Source organism: Glycine soja, chromosome 12 (assembly GCF_004193775.1).
Source record: "Glycine soja cultivar W05 chromosome 12, ASM419377v2, whole genome shotgun sequence".
Taxonomy (NCBI): Eukaryota; Viridiplantae; Streptophyta; class Magnoliopsida; order Fabales; family Fabaceae; genus Glycine; species Glycine soja.
In genome coordinates, this window is record NC_041013.1 from 13,461,993 (window position 1) to 13,470,154 (window position 8,162).

Here is an 8,162-nt window from a genome sequence, read left to right on the forward strand (position 1 = left end):
TTTTGTCACCGAATAAGTGGTTTTGTTTTTATCAGTCCAGAGCCATGGTTGGGTGAGGAAGCCATTTCTAGCTGTTAAAAGCTGCAAGCATATCAACTTCATAAAATAATAATGGGAAAAATGACAGGTGCCAGTTTCACAGGACACCACTTCATGACAGGAACTAAAAGTCGTAACTAAACAAAATTTTGAGGAATTTGACAAGTTAAATATTTATTTAAGAACTAAAATCTATAATTAAAAAAATTGAAGGACTAAAACTTAATTATTCCTTAAAATTGTTAATTGAAGAAGCATACTTGCTTGTGAAGATGCTACCTTGAATTGTGAGAGCATAAAAATAACCTTGAATTGAGAGGAATCAAATTAAGAGAATGGGGTTAGGTTGATATAAATAGCACATACCAATTAAAATTCAGCTGTGGAGAAGGCCTTTTATTAGTTTTATGTAATTCATTCTTTTGATCCCTTACGTTAATAAGCTTTAATTCATTCAAAAATGGCCAAACTCTTGAACAAGAAGTAGGTGTGCCAATGAAAACCAGACAGAAATTGTAAAAAAGAAAGATAGGGGACGAATCTCCAAAAGACAAAGTAAGTGGTAGACGGAGGTAGACGACCGTGAATCATAAAAAAAAAAATGAGAGAAAAATATATATGAATTGTAAAAAACCAATAATCGAAAATATGCAGAATTGGAACCTTGAGAACGACAAAGGGAGATGCGTGGTAACAAATCAAGGTTTTCAACAAAGAATTTTAGGACGGTGGGGATGTGGGAGGCTGAAATCAGAGGCACGTGATTGAGTAAAATATTTTAATTAGAATTATTAGATTAAAATTAGATCAATGCATAAGGATTTATGTAACTCTCTTAGAATTATATATACTGTAATTTAATCCCTTTCTCATATATATTGTTAACAAAACGTATTGTAAAGGTTGATTAAATTCGAATTAACGAAAAGCATCCTCCGCAAACTATAGTTTCATATGCATATTTTTAAGTTTCATTAAACATTGATTCAAATTTTTGATTGATTATGTTATTCTGTCAGGAATAAAGTTGCATGAAATGACCTAGTTCGTACAGATCCATAGTTAATAATATTCAGAATTTCTGTTTGATCTATCCAAATTTCCCCATCCTATATAATTTGACGGATTAGTTCAGGTTCCTAGTTTCTGAATGACAAACCTTCATCTATGATTAGGTCAGGGATACATCTATCTTAACATTAGATGAGTAGTCAGAATATACATTAGCTTTTCACAATTATACTTGTTCAGACATCTCCCCGCTCTTAACACTTTATAATGATCATAACGAGTCTATGTAACTTCAACATTTTCTTTGGGTTATGTTTTGATTGATGAAAAGGAGAAAAATATAATACTTATAGCTCCATTGTGAAGGTCGAGCATTAGATTATGGGAGGTGAGGTTGCTGCAGCTAAGAAGAGAGCATGCCATAGCGATCCAGAAGGGCAGCGTTCACTACTAAAAATCTTATTTTTTACGACGCACATTCTAAGGCGGTTACATAAAAACCGTCTTAGAATGTGAGGCGGTGGCATTTTTGTAATTAAAAGTATTATTTTTTATTTTTACGACGTACATTCTAAGGCGGTTATCAAAAACCGTCTTAGAATGTGACACGGTGGCATTTATGTAATTATTGAAAAGTTAAACAATGACAGGTCTCTTAAAAAACCGCCTTCGTATTTGTTCCTTTGCTAACCCTAGCTTTTCATTCATTTCATTTTCGACTGTGGTCTCAATCTTAGGCATGAGGCTCTTGCGCCGCACCCCACTCCTCCCCTCCAAACCCATTTCCCCCGGTGCGTGACTCACTTTATTTTTATTCATCCTTCCTTCCTTCCAGATCCGATCCCCCATGGCGGCGGTGTTGCGGCGGCTTCGAGACCTGCAGTCCTCGGCAGGGAATAAGATCTGCGTGGACTGGTCCCAAAAGAACCCTCAGTGGGCCTCCGTCTCCTACGGCGTCTTCATGTGCCTTGAGTGCTTCAGCAAGCACCGCGGCCTCGGAGCAAGAGCAAGTCGATTGGGGATTTTAGGACTCTGAATGGCGTCAGCAGAGCGTCGGCGAGGTACAGGTCGACGAAGGATATCTACACACAATCGCAGCTGGAGGCGTCAGCCGCGAACAAGGAGGGATTCTTCACGCGGAAGATGGCGGAGAACGAGTCGCGGCCGGAGGGGCTGCCGCCCTCACAGGGAGGGAAGTATGTAGGGTTTGGATCCAGCCCGACGTCGTCGCCACAACGGCGGAATGATGCGCAAAACGATTACTTCTCTGCCGTTTCGCAAGTTTTTTTTAATATTTTTTTATGATGTGGGGTTTGATTGCAGGGGATTGGGAAATTGTCTTTGGTCGCTGCCTCTGCGGCTAATGTTGTTCAGGCTGGCACGAAGGAGTTCACTTCCAAGGTATTCTGCATTGGCTTTGTGCATTTCCAAGGTAGTTTACATAGGGGAAAAAATAAATGGATTGGAATGACAAATTTATTTGAGAATGAATTGATGATAAGACCTTGGCTTCCTATTGAGTTGTACAGAGGTTTTTACTTTAGGCTCAGGAAGCTACTGTTGATTTGCCTTATGTTGCCTTTGCAGTAAGGCCAAATCTTGGAGTTTGGGAATTTGTAAGAGTGAGCTTAGAGGATCACTTGTTATTGTTATACAAGACAATTTAGTAACAATTTTTCTTCTTTTTGTGTAGTGGCATAATAGCAATTTATGAACTTAAAAAGTATCTGTCAATTTCTCATCAATGATTATCTATTTCCACTTTTCCCTTATATGGATATTAAAGCTGATTCTTGAAATGGGATTGCTTCAAGTTTGAGTTTTTTGCTTGATTTTTGAAATGGGTCTGAATAATGTGATTGCGTTTTGTTGCGTGTTTCTGAAAAGGTTTTTTTTACGTGTTTTGTGGTTTTATTTTCGTAATAGCAGTAGGTCTGGTCCGCTTAAATTGTTAATATTTTTTAATATTCCTAACCTTTTTTGTGGTTATTGTCTATAATGACTCTCCAAAGTGCTGTGAGATTATAAGCTTTTAAAATTGTCTCTATCTATAGTGCTTGGTTTTGTTGAAAGCTGTTTCTGGGATCCTATATGTGATTTTTTTTCACTACACCTTTTTAGAACCTACTCAAAACTCTGTTAAGTACTTAACTCGGCATAGGACAATGTCATCTCAATCCTATTCATCCGCAAATCCTCTGGGATAATAATAATAATTGTAATGGTGATCTTGTGACTAACTTACCTGGCCAGCCTCCCGTAGATTTTCAGCACTATGCTAGATATGTCGCAGTCAACGAAACTAATGGCCGAGCACTCTTTTATTGGTTCTATGAGGCCATGACCAAGCCTCAAGACAATCCATTAGTGTTGTGGCTTAATGGAGGTAAGTAAGCTTATATATATTGTGCATTGATTATTGTGCCAACATGCTTGATTGGTTTAAACTAATGTGCCAGCATTATGTTTGATAGGTACCCTAAACCCAATTCATTTGATGTTTCTTTTTTATATGTATGTTCTCTAACAAGGTGACAACGTGCCTTTATATTTTTGTTAAAAAATTTACAGGTCTTGGGTGTTCTTCTGTGGGATATGGAGCAACACAAGACATTGGCCCATTTTTAGTGGACACCGATGGCAGGGGCCTTAAATTCAATAACTTTTCATGGAACAAAGGTATGAAACGTGAGATCTAGGACCACAAAATATGTACATACTAAAATTTGTTGGCACAGTCCACCAAATTACTGCTTTCTAGTTTCTACTTTCCATGTTAACAATATTATAAAATTATGTTAATTGATGCTTAGAATTCTTGACATATATAAGTGGAATGTGATAATGCATAGGCCAACATGATTTCAAAATAATATTAGAATCCAGGTTGAAAGATGACTTCAAAAGAAGAATTGAGTTTTTAATGCAGAATTATAAATCTTATTAATATTGTTTAATTATAAAATTGGAGCTTTAATTTGCTAACTCGCATAAAGCTGCTTTATTATAGATGTAGGTTATCAAATCAAAATTCTAATTATGATTGATAGTATATTGGAGAATATATACTACTAAATAGTAAAAACACTTACGTACTATACGTAAATTCTGTTTGTTTAAGAATAAGTTAAGAAGAATTGATTGTTAATTTAGATGGTATATATGATAGAACCACTTTTAACATATATAGATATATAAATTTTTTAGTTTGACATTTAAAATAAATTCTTAAAAATGAAATTTAAGAATTAAAATTTGTGTTTCTTTCAAAATTAATGTAATTTTTGCATCTTCCAAAGAGGCAGTAAATAAAAATCAAAGTATATAAAGAACCTTGCTTTATTACCAAGAATATTTCCATTGTAGTTCAGCATATCTATACACTTTAGTTTCACGATGACCTATTATGCAAAGTCACGTCATGTTCAGCATATCCATTGTAGTCCATTGCTTTATGAATTTATATGAATTTATAATTATTATTATGAATTTATTACCCTTAGACACTTCAAAGAAACACAATTCACTGATAACTTATATGAATTTATAATTATTATTTTCCAAAAATAATTATCTATTTAAATTTTTCGTTTTTAATAATATCTTTAGAATGACATTGACAAGTGTTGGGTATAATTAGAGGTAGGCATTTGGTCAATTAGTAATTAGTATTAGAAAGTTTTGATAATTTGTTGCGAGAAAAGGATTGATGCTTTCTCTTCATGATATATTTTGACACCAGAGAAGAGTTTGTGAGATGAGATAGCAGTTGTGTTGAATATCTTCTAATTCCTATTTTATTGGAGTTGTCTTCAGAGTGGCATTTGCTCGTCTCTAATGTTGCACATTTTGGTGGGGCCTAAGGAATGTGAGGTATGTTATTTCTCTTAGTGGCATTTGACTCATGACTCATCAATTGTAGCTTTTCTTTTTTGGGGATTGCAGAAACATTTGAGTTGGATATCAGCATCACAAAGAAGCTTCTTGAAGGAGAGCGAGGCAAAATAATCCACGAGAGAGGCATACTTGTATGTGGCTTTTCCTTTGTTTAGAGCTACTTGAAAGAAATATTAATTATGCATTGACACTTAGCAAAAAGTAAAAGGTCAGGTGCATTTAGCTAGACTAAAAAAGGAATTTGGAGCCTTAAAAACACACGGTTGGAGTTTGATTTTAAGATTTAAAACACACTGTTGGAGCCTTTATGTGTATACTAAAAAAACTGCATAGAAAATATATCCCACCATCTCAATTTACACTTCTTATGTTTAAATTTTAAAATTTGGAATTAGGGAGTGAGGTTTTCGTTTATGATATCTTTAATACCCTCAATTCCTACACTTCAAGAGATGCTTGTGTGTATGGTTGGTAAACAACAAACTTAAAATATTTCTCTGTCAGAGTATTTTATTAACCATGTAGGACAATTAATTAGTACGTACTACTTTGAGAAGAGTATTCCTCTAATTAACTAGGATTTCATATACTCTAAGGGAGTGAGGTTTTCGTTTAGATTAACATGTTATTAACAATATTTTGTTCACCTGAATAAAATTTTCCACGCTTTATAATGACTTTAACCATAATTCTTTTTTATAGGCAGACAAATAATTTTATCAAAAAAGAAAAAAAAAAGTGTTAAGTACTATATGTACTCAACCAGTAGTATGACTTTAAGGAGAAGTTGAAAGACAAAAAAACAAATTAGTTTCATCAATGCTTTAGTAAGTAAGTTATATTATTTTTAGATTATCCTTCAATATATAATTGTTTTCATTTTCGTGGTAAACTTTTAAAATATATAGCTGCGGTTACCTCTCCTAAAAAAACTATTATCATTATTTTTTTAAATAAAGATAGAGACACAAAATGTCTCTCTTTAATTTTTATTAATATAAACGAATGTTAATCTAATAAGGAAAAAGTAAGAACATAATGTCACGTATGGATAAATATTAAAGCAATTTAATTTTTTATTCATTGTTAAATTAATACAAAAGATAAAGAAGAGAATAAGAGTTTGAATAATGAATATTTTTGTTAGATGTAAAAAAATAGAGATAACATTTTTTTATATAAATATAGTAATTAAGGTAATTAGAATAAGTATATAACACCTGTAAAATTATTGTAAATACTAGTATATAACACGTAAATAAGGAATCATTAATGTTATTACTTGTTATTAGCAATGTTGTGATTAGTTTATTTTTCATTAGTACTGTTGTAGTAATGTTATTACTTGTTATTAGCATGTTATTACTTGCAAACATGCTTTATTTGAGAAAGATATTAAGCTTTTTATAATGAATTACACTTTTTTCTAAACTTAATATGGTTTTAAACTTAATATGGATTCCACCAACTATTGTGTTGGAGTAGGTTGGTGAATTTAATTTTTAGTACTATGGTTTCTTAGCATTCTGTGTTATACTATTATGAATAGGAGGAGTAGGGATACATGTTAATCTTTAGGTATTGTCTCTTCCTTTGTCTTGTAATGGATTCCGCTTAGAAATTGTATTATTGTATTTTAATGGATATATTTACATATATATATATATATATATATATTGATTTTTTCACACTTGTTGTAGTTAAATGATTTTATTTATGTTAAAAATGATTATGATAGTTTTGGTTCCCATCAATGTTTAAAATGATTAAAGATACAATAGAAAAAAAAACAAAAAAAGGCCAAAATAAAAAAATAAATAGCGCATACTACGACGGTTATAATATAACCGTTTTAGTATATCGGATTTACTACGCCGGTTATATAGTAACCGTCGTAGAAAGTTATTTCCAGAAAAAAAAATTCAAAAATACTACGACGATTCTTATCTAGCCGTTTTAGTATAGTGGACATACTACGACGGTTGATGGGTAATCGTCGTAGAAAAACACATCACCCTACAACATTCTAATTGTAATTTGAGATGACATACTACAACAGTTATATAAAAACCGTCGTAAAAAGTGACATATACAACGACGGTTCCAATAACCGTCTTTATAGTTTTTTACCTTTTACGACACCTCCATCTACGACTGTTCAAAACCGTCGTAAAAGATACAATTTAACCGTCTTAAAAAATAATATTTCTAGTAGTGGTTGAATTGGAGGAGTGCTTCCCTCTCCCTCTCAATGCACATAATTTTCCCTTCAGCACAAACAACCTGCAACATCATCATCAAACACACCATAATTTTGTCCGAAAAAATAGCATACTTAATCTTTTTATATGTAGAATCAATAAATAGCTTTTTTATTTTCTGTTTTGTTATAAAAGAGTTATTTGAATGTAAATATTCTAAAGCAAAGCAGACTAAAATAGAAGCTAGCAAAATCTTTTCATGACCCTAATCAAATCAATTTATCTTTTCTAGAGCTAAATTTTCATTATTGAGTTTCTCGGTTTTAGTTTTAAAATTTGTAAAAATTAAAACTAGTTTTAGTTTTGAATTTTGGTTTATTCTTTGTTTTTAGTTTTTAAAATGATGTTGTAAATTAAAATAAAATAAAATGAATCAATTATTTTACCTTATTTTGCTCCACTATAAAGTAATGGTGCCGATGAAGGTAGCAAGATCGAAGTGATGATGACAATGGTGATGCGGTGGAATGATGGTGATGATGGTGGTGGAGGTGGTGGTGAAAATGTGATGATGACAGTGACGATGGTAGTAGGATAGAATAGTAAAAATTACACTAATATCATTTTGAAATTGAGTTAAAAATCATTTCAAATCCAATTTTGTTGAATGCATGTTATTTTGAAAATTACATTTGAAAACTGAAAACCAGAGTTTAAATGTTCACACATGTTTCACAATAAGACCTTTCGTATAAAAGGCAGGCGTCATTACATTCTTTCACAAAGAGGCACTACATCAATTATACCCCTTCCAAAATTATGAGGTTTGGATAAAAAAAAGGTAGAAATAAGATTAATTTGATTTAAAATTAAAATATTATAATGCAAAAAAAATAATAATTAGGTGCGAGCATGGAGAATTATTATGGCTATTTTTTAACGACAAAATCTTAAGCATGAACAGAATATTGAAATCAAGGTAATTATTGAGAGAGTCTATCTTAGTTCATTAAG

The 8,162-nt window shown here is 32.2% G+C and overlaps 1 pseudogene; it reads left to right on the forward strand.

Annotated features, from left to right (window-relative positions):
• Positions 1–1,897: 1,897 nt before the first annotated feature.
• LOC114378767 lies at positions 1,898–7,746 on the forward strand (annotated as a pseudogene).
• The last annotated feature ends 416 nt before the right edge of the window (positions 7,747–8,162 follow it).